This window comes from Hippopotamus amphibius, chromosome X (assembly GCF_030028045.1).
Source record: "Hippopotamus amphibius kiboko isolate mHipAmp2 chromosome X, mHipAmp2.hap2, whole genome shotgun sequence".
Lineage (NCBI taxonomy): Eukaryota > Metazoa > Chordata > Mammalia > Artiodactyla > Hippopotamidae > Hippopotamus > Hippopotamus amphibius.
In genome coordinates, this window is record NC_080203.1 from 38,998,729 (window position 1) to 39,019,233 (window position 20,505).

Consider the following 20,505-nt stretch of genomic DNA (forward strand, 5'->3'; position numbering starts at 1 on the left):
GCTTTGAAAGCCACAGTGCTTTTAGTTAATAGGGTGGGCTCCTAACAATGTTTTACCTCTTTCCACTAGCACTGGCTTATACCCTAGGGCCTGAGAGTCTCAATCACACCAACCCCTCCAAAAGCCCATCAGTGACATGCTGGAGTTCCTTATGGTACAGCTCAGCGTGATGGGGTAAAGGCTGGTAGAATCACATGGAACACAACAGGACGGAGAGTTGCAGAGGGGAAAACATCCATAATGATAATAACCAGAAATAAATCTTAGTTAATCCTGGGCAGCGCACTACACTAAGCATTTACGGGGGTTTCCTCATTTAATTCTCACAACATCCTGTGAGGTTGGTCCTATGAGCCTGAAGTGGCTACATGATTCACCCAGACACTCACAGGTCTTAGAGCTGGGGGTGTGAACCATGACTTGTCATACATTTGGAACCATTCCGCCTTCCTTTTTCTCTTTCTAGTGATGGTTTTATTGTGGGATACAGTATGCCTTAAAAGGTGTGTGAAAATGTATATGCATTTTCATAAATAGTTATATTTCTCTGTTTTCAGTAATTGATCCATAATGGTGATGTTGATGATGACAGTGATGACAGTTAACAGTTACTAGGCACTTAGCTTTTGCCAAGAAGAGGGCTAAGTGATTCACCTCTATTCTATCTAACGCAATTCTCACAACAAGCCAATGAATCAGGGACTTTTATTATCACCTCTATTTTAGAGAAGAGGAAGTTGAGGCTTAGAGAGGTTAAGTAACTCATCCAATGGAATTTGGCAAAGCAGGGACATGGACCCAGTTCTCTCTGATTCCAAGGCCTTCCTGCCATTTGCAGTTGCTAACGGCATCCTCTCTCGACCTAGGTTGAGTCTTTTAGTGCAGGCAAACCTCCCTCCGTTATGTGGATGGCATCTTGGAGACAGCTTTTTGCTATATCCACGTTTCCTGGGATGGTTAAGAACTCCAAGGGGCCCAGCCCTTCTCTAACAGGCAGGATGCCCCCTTGGATTCTCAGGGTTGGCAGGTGTGCCTCAGCCATGACCCTTGGAAGTGTGTGTCTCACAGGACCCCTTCTTAGCTACAAGACATCCCACGGGCCCAGCTACTTTAGGGAAATTCATTCAACTATGTGCTCACACCTAGCTTGCCTTCCTGGTTTGGATTTCAGCCCAGTTTAGGGGTGGCTATACTGACACTCCATCTCTAATCATTCTGGAAGCTGCATCTGTGTGGGCTACAGTCTAGCCCGATTCTCCAAGTGAGAAATCATCTCTGCTCCAGTTCTCCCATTGCCCTTTGTCTGCATGGTCTATTAAAGCATCAGCCCGGTCTGCTGAGCTTAGAGTAACTCCAGTATTCTCTCTCACAGAGCAACCTCACCTGGAGGCATACTTCTTCTGGTCTTTAGTGAGTGGCGGATGGTGGAGGGTAGATGAATGGATGCTATTTTCTGCTTAAATAAGAGGCTAAATTCAAATGGCAGATGCAGGTACAGCTATAAAATTGACAAATTGATGGCATCAGTTTTATGACATGATAATTCCTCTCATCTAAGAGCAACAGGAACCTTACAAATGGGAAGACTGTAAATCAGCAAGCCACATCCAGAACACTAATGAAAGTTTCACCTAAAGCCTCTTGTCAATCAGAGTTGTCCAGGATCTGACAAGGAGCCAGCAAGCAAAACTGGATTTCTGAGTAATAGCTGCTTTGTGAACACGAGAAGGGTGACTGGTTGAACTTGCCCTTTATGCCACTGAATTTCATGGATCGATCTTCAAATGTCATTCAAGGAAACACAAGCTTAAATGACTGAGAGCGGCACAGGAGAAAGAAAACTCTACTAAGGTCTGAGTTAACCTGGGTTTATCCTAGGTATTACTTGCTACTGACTAGCTGGGTGACCTTGAAGGGTAAGTCGTAGAACTTCTGATCAGGAAGTGATGGTAAAGTTTATCTTGTTTAATCCTCTCCTAATGCTTGAATATATTTCATACTACCAGCCTCTACTGGCATCCAGAGAGCAACAGAGAACTCGCTACTCAGCAAAGCACTTCCTCCAATTCTTAACGAGCTCTCAATTTTATCTATTTTGGTATCTAACAAGCACTTACATTGTGCTTCATATATGTCAGACACTGATCTAAGCAAATCACAAATTTTAAAGTATTTAATCTTGAAAACATCTTTATGATATAGGTACTGTTATTATCTTGATGTTATAGGTGAGGAAGCTGAGTGTCAGAGAGGCTAAGATACTCAAAGTCACACAGCCAGTAAGTGTCAGAGTCAGGTTTCTGACCCAGGCAATGTGGCTTCTCACTGTGTATGCTTACCCACTGCACTCTGAAAAGCTCTGTAATTGGGCTGAAACCTGCCTACCTTTGCAACCCCATTGGTCCTAGTACTTACTCTTCCTGGAGTCCCAAAGACTGTGTTAGATTTAACCTCAGAAAGGCCTTTTCTTTGTTTGAGTGCAAGGCAGATTAGGATGCTGGAGACATTGCTATAAGAATGATGGGGTGAGTGCCCCAGCTCAGGTGGGCAGAGGATGGCAGGGCACTTTACAGTCAATGTACCAGGCCCACAGATGGAAAGAAAGTCTCAGAATCAGTTGATGGGGGCTTCCCTGGTGGCACAGTGGTTAAGAATCTGCCTGCCAATGCAGGGGACACGAGTTCGATCCCTGGTCCGGGAAGATTCTACATGCCACGGAGCAACCAAGGCTGTGCGCCACAACTACTGAACCTGTGCTCTAGAGCCCTCAAGCCACAACTATTGAGCCCATGTGCCACAACTACTGAAGCCTGCACGCCTAGCGCCCGTGCTCTGAAACAAGAGAAGCCACCGCAATGAGAAGCCCGTGCACCACAACAAAGAGTAGTCCCTGCTCACCTCAACTAGAGAAAGCCCGTGCACAACGAAGACCCAATGCAGCCAATGAATGAATAAATAAATAAATAAATAAATTTATTAAAAAAATGAGTTGATGATACACTTTGAACTTGAATCTATGTATTTGGACTTCACGTTAATGTCTTTCTGCTACAGTCCCTGAGGCTACCTCCATCCTTGCCCACTGCCCCAAACACGTACATTATTATTGTTGATAATAATTGTAGCTATCATTCAATGAATACTTACCTAATCTGTGTCACTTAGCCCTGAGAAATACCTCTATCCTGAGAGATAGGTACTACTATCACCTTCATTTTATAGAGACGGAAACCAAAACATAGGGAGGTCAAGTAATTTGCCAACAATCAAACAGCTAGTAAGTTGCAGAACTTGGATTTGAAATCGGATCTTTCAGTCACCAGAGTCTGGGCTTTTAATCACTATGTTGCAGTCCTCTCACAATATTCACAAGAAACTGGGGCACCTTGTGAACCCCATGTTGAAAGGGAGATTATTAGTGTTCAAAACCTATGAATACCTATAGATATCTTATTCATGATATAATCAGATTTTTTTTAATATTGTAAAAGAGTTTGAGAGAAAAAGAGAAAGAAGGCAGTTTGCCTCATCACTGAGATAAGACATGAGGCAATAACTGATAAAACATGATTCTTGGGGAGGGGCATGGGATTCATGCTTGCTTTAATTTTACAACAGTTTTTCTCAGCACCTACTACGTACCAGGCACTGTGTACTAGGAAGACAGTAGACCTATGCTGTCTGCTACGTGACAGGCTCAACTTTGTTTCTTGCCAGGTAACTGCTGAGTCTCTATGACTAAGGGGAAGACAATATTCACTCTACTTCCCCGAAGAACTGACATACTTGGTTATCCTTGAGTGGTAAAAACCACCATACCAAGGAAAGACCAGTTTCTGAACAAATCAGGGATGTGGGAAGATTTAAAAAGCCATCCATGCCAATCCAAACCCCAAAAGGAAATCCTCTCAATTTTAAAACAGTGGCAAGGAATCAGCAAGCCTAAAAAACAATCGGTACAAACATGACAGAAGGTTGATAGCCTTCATATATAAAGAGCTTGCAATTTGTCAAGAAAAATACTGAGACTCTAATGACTAGCTGGGCAAAAGATACAAATATTTTCTAAAGGAGGAGCTATAAATGGCTAATAAATATGTGAAAAACATTCAACGTCACCTAGTAATAAAATACATAAAAATGAAACAACAGTCAGAAGCAAACTTTGCCTATCAAATAAACAAAAATAAAAGGTGTTCTTTTTTAAATGAGAGGACTCAAAGTTGGCAAAAGTGTCCTATAGGCTCTCTTATGCATGGCTGGTTTAAACTGGACACGCTGTCTGTAAAGAAATTTGGTAATAAGTATAAAAAGCCTACAACACATTTAGACCCATGACATAGAATGACTTGCCTGAGGTCTGTATGAGGGGCAGCTATGGTGCACAGTTCTGTACTTACTCAACACTCAGCACACGGCCTTGGTTAGTTACGCTTAGCCTCATGTAACTCTTGGTGTCTCAACCAGACTGTGGTCTGTGTCCACTGCCACCTCCTTCAGCAAGCCCCCTGCACTAAGCAGGTGTTCAAGGAATCGACACCTAGAGATGGATGAACTAATGGAAATGGTAATACACGGGGAGCCCAAGCTCCACATTTCACATCATACAGATAATAAACTTGGGCTTGGGCATCGGCTCTTTCACTGACTGGCCATTTGGCTTTGAGGGGTTTACTCACCTCTTTGTTTCAGTCTCCCAACCCGTAAACTGAGACTAGTTTTATTCACCTCTCGAGATGACTGTGGAGTGAGGCTCTGCCAGTCCCAAGCTGTTTGATCTTGAGAGTGCTACTTCACCCCTCTCGGGACTGTAATTTTCTCATCTATTTAGTACTTCCCTCATAGGGTTGAAGTGCAGATGGAATGAGATACTTCATGGAAAGAGCAAACATAGTAAGAATAATACAAAATGAAGGGGATGAAGCATAATATCTTCTCCTTGCACAGCATTTAAGATTCTATTTTTAAAGCATTTTCTTTCTATTTTTTCCCTCTCTCTCTTTCTCTCTCTCTCTAGGAAAGCCTGAAAACATCTAGCTAATAATGTCTCACAGCCGTGACCACAACCTCTGCCTGCTGGCACGCCACACCACTTCCCCTCCACCCCTGCTCTCATGCCAGGCACCATTCAGTCCCCAGCATGGTGTCGGCTACCCACAGTAAAGAACAACAGGTGCTTTGGGAAAATTCAGCCAACTGCTTACAACTTCCTCTGGGCATCACAGTGGCTATTTAATGGGGACTAAACTGAGGCTTAGAGACTTGGGTGAGTCCCTGTAGACTGCAGCAGTTGAAACAAGAGGCAGAATCCTTGACCTCTGTTAACCACAACTACGTCCATTAGCACGGCACTATTTGTGTTCGGGATGCTTTCCTGACATTTCCGTTGAGCCGTCCAAAAAGGTTATGAGGGCAGCAGGGCAGATATTACCATTGCCATTGAAAAGATGAGGAAGTGAGGCTCAGAGAAGGATAGCCTTGCCTAAGGTTAAACGGTTAGCTAGCAGAAAAGGTGATATTAGAACCTAGGTCTAAAATATCATATGATACTGCTTATATGTGGAATCTAAAAACGGGGTACAAATGAATTTTTCTACAAAACAGAAACAGAGTTATAGATGTAGAAAACAAACTTATGGCTACCAGCGCGGAAGGGAGGGAAGGGACAAATTGGGAGATTTGGATTGATGTATACATACTAATATATAAAATAGGTAACTAATAAGAACCTGCTGTACAGCACAGGGAACTCTACTCAATACTCTGTAATGGCCTGTATGGGAATGGAATCTAAAAAAGAGTGGATATGTTTGTGTACAACCGATTCACTTTGCTGTACACCTGAAACTAATACAACATTGTAAATCAACTATACTCCAATAAAAAAATTTTTTAAAGAAAAGAATGTAAAAAAAAAAAAGAACCTAGGTCTAGTCTAGAGTTCATCACAAGGCCTGGCACAGCTATCAAGGTCCATTTCAAGGGAATGTGGCACCTCAGACAGGATACAGAGGTTGTCTTGGGGAAAAAAGTAGATGACTGGTGACAGCAAGCCCACTCTGTGGCCCCATAGTAATCTACTTGCCGTGACCTGGGAAATTACCGAAGGACTGAAACAGCCGCATCTACGGAGTACTATGAAGGTTGCCTAAAAGATCAAAGAAGCTCATGTAAAAATTGGATTTTACACACTGTTGGAAAAGGAGGAGTGGAGAAGTAATGACAATGTGATCACTGAAGCATTCAGGCAGTCTCTTGTTTATGGAAGGTGACCTCCATTTGCTCTCAGGATCTTTTTTTTTTATATACTGCAATTTTATTTCAATTGCACAAAGTTTGCGTGTAGGAAATTCAAATGAAACAGTACGGTAAAAATAGCAGAGAACCAAAAACTCTAAAAAGGAAGTGCACCTAAAGCATGAGAATTCAACATTCATTAGTGTTTCATCTTCAGTTTTGATTGACACTTGATGCTTGCAGATTTTGAAACAAACTTTGAGATCATGATGACTGCTTTGAAGAGATTTCAGCACCAGCACTAAGATTTGTACATTCAGTTGGTTTGCAATTGACTTGTTAGCCATTTACATAGTGTATAGTACAGATTTGACACAGGTGAGATCACAATGTTGAAGGAAAGAAGTACCTTCCTGTAATTAGAAAGGATCCCCTAAACTGCACTCAGCTTAAGACATCAGGATCATTTTTTAAAATCTCCTCTGGGCATTTATCTCCCGAACTCTCTCTCTCTCTCTCTCTCTCTCTCTCTCTCTCATAGGTATATATATATACCTATGAGAGAGAGAGACATAGATATAGACATATATATCTATATAGATATATATAGAGACATAGATATCATCTCTCTTTTTGGCCATATAGACGTATATATCTATATAGATATAGATGCATAGACATGTAGGTATCGTCTCTCTTTTTGGCCATATTTTAGCCCTCTGAGTAGGTTACTGTGACCATCTCCCAGGAAATAAGCTATCCTTCAGTTTTACTCTCCAGCTGCCATTCTCACGGAGAGAATAAAGTACAGAAAGAATTAAGTATAGAAGGGAAATTTAGCATAGAATTGTGTATATGCAGTTGTATGTCTCTCTCTCTGTGTGTGTGTGTGTCTGTGTGTGCAGGAACAGGAGAAATGAGAGCTTGAAATTCGGACAAAAAGTTCCCAGCTCTGCTAGGGTGCTGACACTGAAATGATGTAAGGCATGAGACTGTGCAATTCAATTTTAAGAGTACATGAGATTCTGCCCCCTCACATGATTGCAAAATAATAACAACAATAATAACAAAATTAATGTCATATTTATTGAGATCTTATTGTGTGCCAATGACCCTGCTGAATGTTTTATAAACATCATTTTACTTATTCCTCACAACTCAGTGAGGTAAATATCATCATCCCATTTTACAGACAGGCAAATGATGCTTAGGGTCATTAAGTAACTAGACCAAGGTCACACTGTTAATGTCACAGCTCGGACTAAACCCAAGCATCCATCTCCAGAGCCTATGACTTAAACATTACACTCTATTCTCCTGCAGGGAGATGGACCTCTCCCCTCTCCAAAATAAGACATAATAATTATGGAAAGTTCCTCAGAGAACTGTTATATTTTTTACTTTGTTTCATCCTTATAGCAGGTATTATTAGTCCCCATCTTATAGTAAAGAAGACTTAGGAAAGAGAAAGTAAGGAAAACTGCTCAAGGATCCATGGCTAGCCAATGGCAGAGCCAGAATTCGAAGACAAGAGTCCTGACTCCCAGGCAAACGCTCCAGTGCTCTTTCCATTATGCTATACTGGCTTCTATATCAGAGCTTCTGACCTGGACCCCAATGCTCCCTCTGGTATCGACGGCCATGGAACGTGGGCTAGACCTAGTGACTTGATCCTAAGGGACAGAATAGAGCGAAAGTGATGGGAAGTCACTTCACTGATTAGGTTCCAAAAGACTGTTAATCCGTTTTGCTGACACTCTCTCTCCATTGCCTTTGCGGCTTAGACACATGGATGAGGTAAACTGCCCCACAAGAAGAGGCCATGTGGCAAGGGACGGAGGGTGGTCTCTGGATAGCAGCAAGACCTCAGTCCAAAAACCCACAAGGAGCTGAATTCTCCCAACAGCTACATGAGTGAGCTTAAAAGGGGACCCTTCCTCAGTTGAGCCTTGATATGACTATAGTCCTGGCCAGCATCTTGCCTGCAGCCTTGAGAGAAAACCTGCTTAGGTGTGCCTGGACTCCTGACCCACAGAGACTGGGAGATAATAAATTAGTGATGTGTGACGTCACTAAGTTTGGGGATGATTTGTTAGGTAGCAATAGATAACTAATACCATATGATTCCAGCCAGCAGCTTCATTGATCTTCTGCTCATTCGTAGCAAAACAAATCCATGCCACAGCTCTGGAGAGGGCTGAGAAAAAAGATCTAGGTGAGCCTTTTAACTCCAGGGGAAAGCTGGGAATTCGAGGATCACCTCTTGGCCTACTTTGATGTTTCCTTTGCCCTGAGGTTCTGATAGCCATGTCCTAAGGTGGTGCAAGTAGATCTAGGGCCTCTTATCCTCTACTGGTCAGAGTCCAGCATTTCTCAGGGCTCCGCTTGTGTTAAAACCAAGTGGCTGACAACATCAGATCAGCTTCTCCTCACTGACAGCTTGAGAAGTCCCTTAAGTGCCCCCCTTAGGGGTTCCCGTAGGGCCCAAGCCACCACCCTAGGCTGTCTCCATTCTAGCAACTGGAGCTGCTCCCCAGCCACTGCCCCAACCACAGAGCTATTTTGGAATTTCTAACTGAGTGTGGGCTGGAGTAAGTGAGGGGTTTTGACAGACTCCCTAAAGCAATTAGCCAAATGGGAATCACTTACGCTCAATTTTCAAATGGCTAATTTGGTGTCGGGGAATCTTCTTTAAAAGGCGTAGGTGGCAGACATCCCAGCGTATCCTGTAACTATTTCGCTAGATAGCTTAGCCAAGGGAGTTGCATTCCCACAAGCTGAGAGAAGTCTCATCAAGGGGGCCCACCTGAGTGCTTTCTTTGCCCGCTCATGTGTCTCTAAAAAATCAGAGATCAGCAGAGAAGAGTTACTTTTCACCACGTCAGCAGAAACTGGAAGGTGAGTGCAGGCCAACGTGGGGCTTTAGCAGATCAGTGCCGTCTCGGGTGTCATGAATGCCTGTGTGTGTGCCTGGGTCAGTAGCTACAGGGGAAGGAGGAGGGAGAGGAGGGGCGTGGAAGACTGGAGGATATGCACTCCCCACAGACATGTAGGCTAGAACAGGTACCACCTCTCACAGATGTAGGTGATGGGTGTGAAGATTTGACTTTTTTTTTTAAGCTCTTTATTGGAATATAATTGCTTTACACTCGTACCAGATTTGGGGTACACCAAAGTGAATCAGCTGTATCTATACATATATCCCCCTATCCCCTCCCTGCCGCGACTCCCTCCCACCCTCCCTGTCCTGGCCCTCTAAGGCATCACCCATCATCGAGTTGATCTCCCTTTGTTAAACAGCAACTTCCCACTAGCTATCTATTTTACAGTTGGTAGTGTATCTATGTCTATGCTACTCCCTCACTTCGTCCCAGTGAAGATTTGACTCTTGACAGCTGCATGTGACATGCACCCAGAGGTGGCTGTGGCCATAAAGACCCTGTGTGTGCAGAGGGAGGCTGTGAATGGGAGAGCTCCACTGAACTCTCACTATATAGAGTCGGGATGTTTCCGGGTCAGCATCCCTAAATCCGGCGATAATAGTCACAATGGGACTATGTATGTATGTGTAGCACATCTCACGTTCACAGTGTGAGTCATTCACTGATGTGTGTGTGTGTGAGTATAGCTTCCTGCATGTCAGTAACAAGGGAAAAGAAGATAAGTACGTGAGCATGGAAGACAGAAACTGACAAGGCGCCCATGAAGAGCCCTTTAAGAAAAGGACAAGGAAGAAGATCTGGCTCATTAAGTACCTACCTCATTAGGGCCCAAGTTGCCAGGGACCAAATTGCTTCCTTGACAATTGAGCCAATGCCTCTCCCTTTTCTCCCTCCACTGCAGTAATCAAGAGAAAGGGAAATGGTGCAAGATTGCCCCTCCCTCAGATGAAATGTACATGTCCTCCGTGCCTCTTTCTTTCCTAACAAGTGTCTGTTAAGTGCCTGCCTAGCTTGGGCTCAGCAACGGACAGTCTTCCCTTTGTTTTTCATTATCTTCATTTGATCTACACAAGTCCACAGCTCACAGGGGCATCCAAGGAAGAAGAATGGTTAAATGCAGTACTGTGAGCCACCTGCATCTCAATTTCTGTTTCCTGCAAATAACAGGAGAATTGGCTACAAGGAGAGCAATAAGTGGATTATCTCGTACCCAGAGGTCTTGTACCCTAAAGAATTAGGCTTGGTGAAAGCCAGAGTTTCTCACATAATGTTCCTTTTTTGCCTGTAGTTACACAAAATGCAACCTGGGTGTAATGGTCTTCAAGAGTATTGATCTAAATGTTTACAAGCTTGGGCAAGTTTCTGGATGAAAGATGCTACCATGGTAGCCAAAAAGAAATATTACTCCTTGCTTTCTAGAACAAGCAATTGTAGCAGAAGAAGTACTGAACCTCTCAATCATTTTTGTGCTACAGACCCCCAGGTCAGTCCAATGAAATCTATGGATCTCTTTCGGAACAATGATTTTAAATGTATAAAATTAAATATATAGGATTACCAAGGAAATATTGAAATAAGCCCATTATTAAAAAAATTTGTGATCTAGTCACATATGTGCTTTTTTATTAACGCGTTAAACAAATTCTAGCAGAAGGTCTCATAACTAATGTAATTTCAAAATAGTGACCAGCACAAATGATATTTCAAGACATTGGCAATGGCTGTAACGTTATAGGAAAACATCTGTGATTTCTCCTGGTGATAAAATTACAACTACTGCTAATACTACTGTGGTTTGTTGCCAAGTTCGTAGCAGAAGAAAAAGCTAAATTTCAATTAGAGATTTGTAAAATTACGAATGTCCTTTTTTTCCTATCCAAGTTCATAAACTCACCCTGCATAATGTCCACAGATGCCTAAATCATTAAATTCTCTTGAGAGACAGACACAGAAAGAGAGACAGAGACAGCGAGAGACAGAGAGAGCGCCAAAGCTGAGAATAAGATTGCAATAGCAACCACTAAATAAGAGGATGTTCTGATCACCACTGAAAAGTCAAAGGAGGCTGAGAACAATGAAGACTGATTGTATTAGAAGCACAAAGAAACAACAATAAGTACACAAACAAACAACAACCACAGTGGAAATGTTTGGAAGTCAGAATTGAATCAGCCATAGAGATGTACAGTCACTACAGTAATTGAGCATGAAGACCAGCCAGCATCAACCAGAAAGGGTTAAAATATGTTTTGCTACTTTGTTCTCTGCTCAAAGAAGCCCTTCATTCGTTTCTTTCTCTCTATAGGAGGAAGCCTAATCTTCTGGGGTTGGCCTCCAGGGATGCCCAGTACCTCCCTCCTATACAAAGCCTTCTCTAACCCTCTCAAATAGTGACTCACCTCTTGCTCTAGACTCCCCCAACCATCTAGTACTCACTTGCTGTACTCTAGTTCCCTGTTTCACATATCTATTTCTTCCATTTGAGTGTGAGCTCCCCAAAGATAGGAGCTGTGCTTCCTTCGTCTCACAGCAGGTATGCAATTTGTATGTGTAGCATGTATATGCTAATGAGGAAAATTATTTCCAATGGATGAGCCATTTCAAACAATAGGCTTTGACCACATCACTAGTTCAATTTGCAATTTGCTTGGGACAAGGGTGAGGGTGGGTTCCATAAAGTTAGTCGTTTACCAGTTGCCAAAAGTACAGGACAGTGGAGAGTTCAGTTGATGATGAAATCACTTGTAGCTTAAACTTGCACAGTGAGAATATTTTTTTTAAAGATTTATTATTTTATTATTTATTTTTGGCTGCATTGGGCCTTCGTTGCTGTGCGTGGGCTTCTCTTGTTGTGGAGCATGGGCTCTAGGCACATGGGTTTCAGTAGTTGCGGCACATGGGCTCAGTAGTTGTGGCTCATGGGCTCTAGAGTGCAGGCTCAGTAGTTGTGGTGCACGGGCTTAGGTGCTCTTTGGCATATGGGATCTTCCTGGACCAGGGCTTGAACCTGTGTCCCCTGCATTCACAGGCGGATTCTTAACCACTGCGCCACCAGGGAAGTCCCCACAGTGAGAATTAAAGTCATTCAAATGTACTGAAATTAAGCTAAGATGCAGCATCTATACCACCGTTGGGCACACTTAAAACCTAATGAAAGGAGTGGGAAATGACCAGAAAGTATTTCATGATGTCTTGAGGCAGGCCTACCTGAACTTCAAAAACAATCAAGAAACAAGCAGATCAACTTGAGGTTTTTCTCCTTTGTCTCAGTCCAGCTTTCCATCCCTCCACCCATCCGTCCATCCATCCTTCCATCAATCCATCCAACATCGCTTCAACTGTACATCCAACATCTAGCCAACCATTCATCCTTATCTATCCATACATCCAACATCCCTTCATCCATCTACCCACCCATCTATTTAACTAATGTAACTAGGGAAGTTTAATGTTCTTGGAATCTTAAAGGCAAATGAACTCTATAGTTAATTTAGCTCTCAAATTGAGTGTCACATGAAAATTCTGGTGGGGAATATGGAAATCTGATATCTAACAATTGTTGAGTTGCACTAAGCACCCCCTCTCTTAAAAACCTTCCTAGATCTTTTCAGTTCTGCCTTCCATCTCAGTGCAGATTCCAAATAATTCTCAAACATCAGTCCTGTCACCCTCCTACACAAGTTTCTCCTCAGTGAACATTGGTAAAGATTTGGAGGGAGGGAGGCCTCCTCCTCAACATGAAGGTGGGAATTCTGCTGCAGTCTTTTGATAGATGTGGAGAAATGACAAGGAGGTTTTATTAAAACTCACCTCCTCCCCTGAAAACTCCATGAGTCTTCACTGGCTCCCAATTCCTTAAGGAAGGTACCAACGGACAACCAACAGGTCAAGAATAACAAATATCTGAAAGTTGTATGGGAAGTTGTTGCCGCATGAAGCCAAGCTTTTTATGCAACTTTGCTGAAATTCCAAGCAAGAAGAATGGGGCAGCAGGAAATAGCACTGTAACTCAGTCCCTCATTAGCATGGGTCTGCGATTCCAGGGAGAAGTGAAATTAATGTAGTCAAGTGCCCAAGTGGGATACATTGCCCAGAGGGGGCTAGCAGCCTTCCTCCCATCCGCAGGCCCTTCACTCTCCACTCCATACACCCTTTGATTCCCTTCTCATTTCCTTTTGTGTACTTTCTACAGATAGCTTATTTGTGGTTACCATGGGGATTACATGCAACATCCTAAAGTTATGACAATCTGTCTTTAATTGATACCAACTTAAAATTCAATCACATGAAAATTGTACTCCTTTACAGCTCCACCCACTCACTACTTTATGTTATTGATGTCATAAATTACATCTTTATATACTGTATACCCATGAACATAGATTTATATTTTAATGCATTTGTCTTTTAAATCTGTTAGAAAATACAAAGTGGAATTATTAGCCAAAATTAAAATTAAAATGTTTTTCATATTTGTCCATATATTTACCTTTACTAGAGAACTTTATATTTTCATATGGCTTCAAACTGCCATCTAGCATTCTTTCATTTCAACTTGAAGGACTTCTTTTAGTATGTCTTTCAGGGTATGTCTAGTGGGAGTGACCTCCCTCAGCTTTTGTTTGTCTTGAGCATGTCTTAACATCGCCCTTATTTTTGAAGGACAATTTTTCTGGATATAGGATTTGCAGTTGACCATTTGCTTGTCATTCAGTGTTTTAAATATACCATCCCATTATCTTCTGGCCTATAAGGTTTCTGCTGAGAAATTTGATGATATTAGGGGGGAATCCTTTACACATCCAAGTCATTTTTCTCTTGCTGCTTTCTCTTGCTTGTCATTTTCTTTTGACTGATTATAATGTGCCTTCATTTGGATCTTTGGGGGTTTATCCTACTTGGAATTTATTGAGCTTCTTGGATTTGTATATGTCTTTCCTCAAATTTGAGAAGATTTTAGCTATTATTTCTTCAAATAATCTCTCTGCCCCTTTCTCTCTTCTCCTTCTGGGGCTCCCATAATGTGTATAATGGTCTATTTAATAGTATCACATAAGTCCCTTAGGCTCTGGTCACTTTTATTCATTCTTTTCTCTTTTTGTTTCTCAGACTTGATAACTTCAAATAATGTCTTCAACTTTGCTGATTCTTTCTTATGGCTGTTTGAATCTGCCTTTGAAATCCTCTAGTGAATTTTGGAATTCATTTATTTTCTTTTTCAGCATCAGAATTTTTTGTTTCTTTTCCATAATTTCTATATTTTATTGATACTCTCATTTTGTTCATATATTATTTTCCTAATGTTTTAGTCTGCTCATGCTGCCATAATAAAATACCATAGACTTGGTGCCTTAAACAACAGCAATTAATTTTCTTGAACTTCTGGAGGCTGGAAGTCTGAGATCATGGTGCTAGCATGATGGAGTTCTGGTAAGAACTATCTTCTTGGCTTGCAGATGACCACCTTCTTGCTGTGTCCATACATGGCAGAGAGAGGAAGAAAGTATGAGAAAACTCTCTGGTGTTTCTTCTTATAAGGACACTAATCCCATCATGAGAGCTCCGCCCACATGACCTCATCTAAACCTTATTACCTCACAAAGGCTCCATCCCCAAATACCATCACACTGGAAATTAGGACTTCAATATACGAATAGGGGTTAGAGGGACACAATTCAGTACACGGCACTTTATTTCCTTTAGTTCTTTGTATTATATTTTACTTTAGCTCTTTAAGAATATTTAAGACAACTGTTTAAAAGTTTTTGTCTAGTAAGCCCAGTGTGTGTGTTTCTTCAGGGACAGTTTCTGGAGATGTATTTTGTTCCTTTTATCAGGCCAGTTTTTCCTGTTTGTTTTTTTAATAACATTTGATATGATCTTTTTTCGGAAATTGGGCATTTGAAAAGTCAACTACCTCTTCCAGTCTCTGCATGCTAGTGTGAAGACCTTCACTAGTTAGCAGGTAGCCGAGCCTTGGAGTCAGTCCAAGGTTAAGGCTTTTAAGCTCTTCTTGGGTTATTTTCTGGGAATGCATCCTGTGTGGGCTTGTGTATGTACGATTTTATTATTTTATATCCTCCAACTGCTTTTATTTGTTTGTTTATTTGAAGTATAGTTGATTTACAATATTGTGTTAGTTTCTGGTGTACAGCAAAGTGATTCAGTTATATTTTTTTTCAGATTCTTTTGCACTGTAGGTTACTACAAGATATTGACTATAGCTCCCTTTGCTATACAGTAGATCCTTGTTGTTTATCTATTTTATATATAGTAGTATGTATCTGTTAATCCCATACTCTTAATTTATCCCTCCCTCTCCCCTTCCCCCTTTGGTAAACATAAGTTTGTTTTCTATGTCTGTTAGTCTATTTCTATTTTGTAAACAAATTCATTTGTATTATTTTTTAGATTCCACATATAAGTGATATATAATATTTGTCTTTCTCTGCCTGACTTGCTTCACTTAGTATAATATTCTCTAGGTCTATCCATGTTGCTGTAAATGGCAATATTTCATTCTTTTTTATGGCTAATATTCCATTGTATATATGTACCACATCTTCTTTATCCATTCATCTGTTGACACACACTTAGGTTGCTTCCATGTATCAGCTATTGTAAATAGTTCCCCCAGCTGCTTTTAAATGTCTTAATTTCCCAAAGAATATCACCCCTGCTTCTTCTTGGGGCCTTCGATATGCTATTGTATTCATTTGCTCATAATCTCTTGCTCCCAGGCATCCACAGGTCTGTGGTTCTCCTATAATTTTCATGTGCTGCAGCACTTGCCATTGCCTCCATGGCTTCCAGCCTGAAATCCAAACTATGTCACTATTCCTCATCTGTGCTCTGAGTCAGGTGATATAGAAATCAGTTCCTCAGGTAGCCCACAGACAGGCCAGAATATTGCAAACAAGTTCCACTCTGATCCTTCTGTCCCAAGGGAAGGAAACAGGAATTGGGTGAATCCCCCCCGACCATACTATACCACAGTGGGGAGGGGGTGAGGCAAGGGTGAGTAAAATCTCATGAAATTTCTGGCCATTTTGAATGTAGTTTTTACTTGATTGGGCATTTGCTTGGTTGCTACTGATATTTAACTGGTTTCTGGAACTCCTATAAATGATTGTTGTATAGTCAGTCCTTAGTTGTTTATTTGATGTTTCTGTGGGGACCTGGAGCTTCCTAGTCCACCATTGTGCTGACATCACCTGTTTGCACTTATTATTAATCATTGAATAAACAATGCATGGGACATAGGAAATGCTAAACAAATGTTTTCTGAATTGAAGTTTAATCTGACTTGCATTATTCATTATTGCTTCAGATATATTAGACTTGAGTCCTCACCTAGATTGTAAGCTCCCTCAGGTTGGGAATCATTCATAACTTGTACTGTATTTACACAGAATAGGTGCTTAACATCTGCCTATTTTGCTCAAAGTAGATGTTTAATAAATATTTATTGATTTTATATGCCTGAATTGGCTTTTACCTCTTATCCTTGCCTTGCCTTTGCCCAGAGTGAACAGCAGACTGGGCTCTCATTTGATTAGATGGTACATAAAAATAAATGATCAGATATGCATACACAATGGACTATTACTCAGCCATAAGAAGGAAGGAAATTGAGTCATTGGTAGAGATGTGGATGGACCTAGAGACTGTCATACAGAGTGAAGTAAGTCAGAAAGAGAAAAGCAAATGCCATATATAAACATACATGTGGAATCTGAAAAAATTAGTATAGATGATCTTATTTACCAAAGAGAAATAGAGACACAGATGTGGAGAACAAATGTATGGACACCAAGGGGGGAAGGGGGGTGGTGGGATGAATTGGGAGATGGGGATTGACATATATACACTATTGATACTATGTATAAAATAGGTAACTAATGAGAGCCTACTGTACCGCAGAGGGAACTCTACTCAATGCCCTGTGGTGACCTAAATGGGAAGGAAATTTAAAAAAGAGGGGATATATGTATACGTATAGGTGATTCACTTTGCTGTACAGTAGAAACTAACACAACATTGTAAAGGAATTATACGCCAATAAAAAGTTTTTAAAAAATGGATTGGAGCCGTGTATTGCCCTCATCTCACTCCCAGGAGGTAAAAATAAATCTAGGTCTAGCCTCTACTCTGCCCCATGCCAAACTCACATTCATTTCCAGCCAAAAGCAGGGACTACTCTCCTTGTTGTATTTTTACTATTTAGCACTGTGAGTGCCAAAGGAAACACCAATTTTAGAATAAAATAATAGGTCAGAAACTCCTATTTATCTTCGAGAGTCCCTGGGGCAAATGTTTTAATCATCATCTCATAATTATCCCTTCCTTTCTTCCTTGCTTTCTTCCTTCCATCCTTCCCTTCTTCCTCTCTCCCTTCCTTCCACAACTGTATATGTAACAAGCACTACTGAACAAGAACTGATGATGTATACGAGACAAATAAGGCATGGACCTTGCCCCAGAAGAGTTCACTAAATAGTAATTATCTGTGGTCCTCTACTCTATCTGGAATAATGGTTACTCTTTGAAAGAATTCAAAGAGCTAATTACCTCCCTAGTAACAAAACCAATTTGGGAGATAAGCATGTCCGAGATGGAGGAGTAGGAAGACCCTGGGCTCACCTCTTCGCATGGGCACATCAAAATTACAACTATTTACAGAGCAACTACCTATGAGAACAACCTGAAGACTAGCAAAAAAGATTTTCCACAACTAAGGATATAAAGGAACCACAATGGAATGGGTAAGAAGAGTGGAGACAGCGTAGTCAAGGCCCACATCCCTGGTTAGGTGACCCACAAACAGGAGGATAATCACAAGTGCAGAGGTTCTCTCCATGACCCACATTGGGTACCCCAGCCTGGGGATTCTGTACCAGCAAGACAAGCCCCCAGAACATCTGGCTTTGGAGGCCAGAAGGGCTTGCATACAGGAGAGCCTGAGGGCTGTAGAAAATGGAGACTCTGCTCTTAAATGGTTTGCACAAAATCTCACATGCTTCACGTCCCAGTGCAGAGGCAGTAATTTGAAAGGAGCCTGGGTCAGACCCACTTGCTGATCTTGTAGAGCATCCTGGAGAGGCAGAAAGCAACTGAGACTCCCCCTAGGGACACAGACACTGATGGCAGCCATTTTCTGGAGCTTGTTTTACCATGAGGACCCTGGCAAGTGCCATTTTTGAGTCCTCCCTTTAGCATATTAGTGCCAGGGGCTTTTCTGCCCATGAGCGGGCTGGCATCAGTCCTGGGCCACCACCCTGCCCCAGAACCAGGAACTCCAGGACCTGGACCTGCCCACCAGCAGGCTGGGACAAGACCCAGGCTTCCCCTGGCTCCCAAAACCAGCCAACCCGGGACCTGGACCCACCCACCAGTGGGTCAGCACCAGCTGGGATCCCCCTGATCCCACAGCCAGCCACCCCAGGACCCAACCTGCCCACCAACCAGCTGGCACCAGCCCTGGGACATTTTGGGCCATGCAGCCAGTCATGCTGTGACCCAGCCCCACCCACCAGCAGGCCAGCAGCCACTGCACAAGGTGGGGCCTAGCAGCCAACTAGGCTGGGGGCCAACCCTGCCTACAAGTGTGCCCACAGTAGCCAGCCCCGCCACAACAGAAGGGCCCATGTAGCCCACATAGGGGACAATGCTAGAGAAGATAGCTCTGGTGACCAGAGAGGAGAGTGCTGCTGGGCCCCATAGGATATCTCCTACATAAGGCCACTTCTCCAAGATCAGGAAATGTAATCAGCCTACCTAATACATAGAAATAAACACAGAGAAGTAGGCAAAATAAGGAGACAGAGGAATATGTTCCAAATGAAGGAATAAGACAAAACTTCAGAAGAAGAACTAAATGAAGTGTGGAGATAGGCAATCTACCTGTTTTTAAAAAAATTAAAAAAAAAACAAACAGAAACAGTCACGGAGATATAGATAACACACTGGTGGTTGCCAGAAAAGAAGGGAGATGGGGGGGTGGTGAGTGAAATTAGTGAGGGAGATTAAGAGGTACAAACTTCCAGTTCTAAAGTACATTAAGTCACAGGGATATAAGGTGCAGCATAAGGAATAGAATCAATAATACTGTCATAACTCTGTATAGTGACAGATGCTAACTAGACTTACCGTGGTGATCATTTTGCAGTATATAAAAATATCCAATCACTATGATGTACACTTGAAACTAATATAATATTGTTAAGTCAATTACACTTGGATAAAACAATTTCGATCTTGTGATCTCTCCCTTTGCACTCTAGGACACACACATGCACTTTTGAGCAGGCAAGCCATCAAAATTTCTCTTTTGGATTTTCCATGTCTCCATTCAGTTATTCTGGCAGTGTCTCTTCCTGCTCCAGGCAGCTAGTGCACTCTTAACCACCAGTTAACATTTTAGAGCATTTACGCTGTCTGGCACAGTGCTCCCACCTGTTCCCATGGAGGCTCCTCTTCCTGACAGCGCCCTATGCTCTGTTGCCACCTCTATAACACATTCTGTCTCATGGCCCAATTCCAAATGGCTATTCTCTCAGCTCCCAGTTAACTGAAAAAAGAATGTTGCTAAGGTACTTATGGTTTCATTATTGAGAACAGGCTCAGTGAGAATACAGCCTTGCTGATAGCAGCCAAGGGGTGAACCACCTCTCAGGGCACCTCCTTCCTCTGACGATGGAGCAACCTGTTTCACCCTCCACTGGTTGTGTACTAGTCTCTTTATCTTACTCTGTCCACAGTTCCCTACCTTTAGATCTCCCAACAAGGAGGCTTGGCAGACAGCCTCTGCCTTAGCTCAGACTTTAATCACCTCAAGTCTGAGCTATCCTAATAATAGCTGATTTTTATCAACTGCTTACTAAGTGCCAAACGCTTCTAGAGGAGCTTGACACAATTTAATCCTCACATAACCCTTTGAAATGAGTACTATTCTTGTCCCCATTTTACAGATGAGGGACCTGAAGCATAGTAACTAGAGTCTCATGGCTAACAAGTAGCAGGTCTGGGACACAAACTCAGGGAACCTTGGCCTCACATTTAACACTCACACCGTAACGTTTCTTTAGTTAGAGGGAGAACATAAAAACAGGGTCTATGGCAATCTCTTCACTAAACAGCTTCTGTCTCCATTTTGTTGTTGTTGTTTGGAAGATAAAGACATCATAGCTCCAGGAAGTAAGTCCCTGTGAAACAAGGCAGCCAGGGAAGGTTTCTTGAAGTAGCTGGTCCTTGAAGGGTGAATGCAATTCAGACAAGAAAAGACAACAGCAGTGGGTATTTCAGGCTTGGGGACATGACATGTGCA

At 42.1% G+C, this 20,505-nt stretch overlaps 1 protein-coding gene across 7 annotated transcripts in view; it reads right to left on the bottom strand.

Moving 5' to 3' along the window:
- The window catches only part of PAK3 (p21 (RAC1) activated kinase 3), a 257,512-nt gene that overhangs the window by 171,046 nt on the left and 65,961 nt on the right, over nt 1-20,505 (bottom strand). For 3 of the 7 annotated variants that reach the window (XM_057717983.1, XM_057717974.1, XM_057717978.1), the window contains one exon: nt 4,729-4,871. The exons of the other annotated variants lie outside the window; for them this stretch is intronic. The gene's annotated coding sequence lies outside the window, so the exon portion shown is untranslated. The remainder of the gene's footprint in view (nt 1-4,728; nt 4,872-20,505) is intronic. 7 annotated transcript variants of the gene reach the window in all.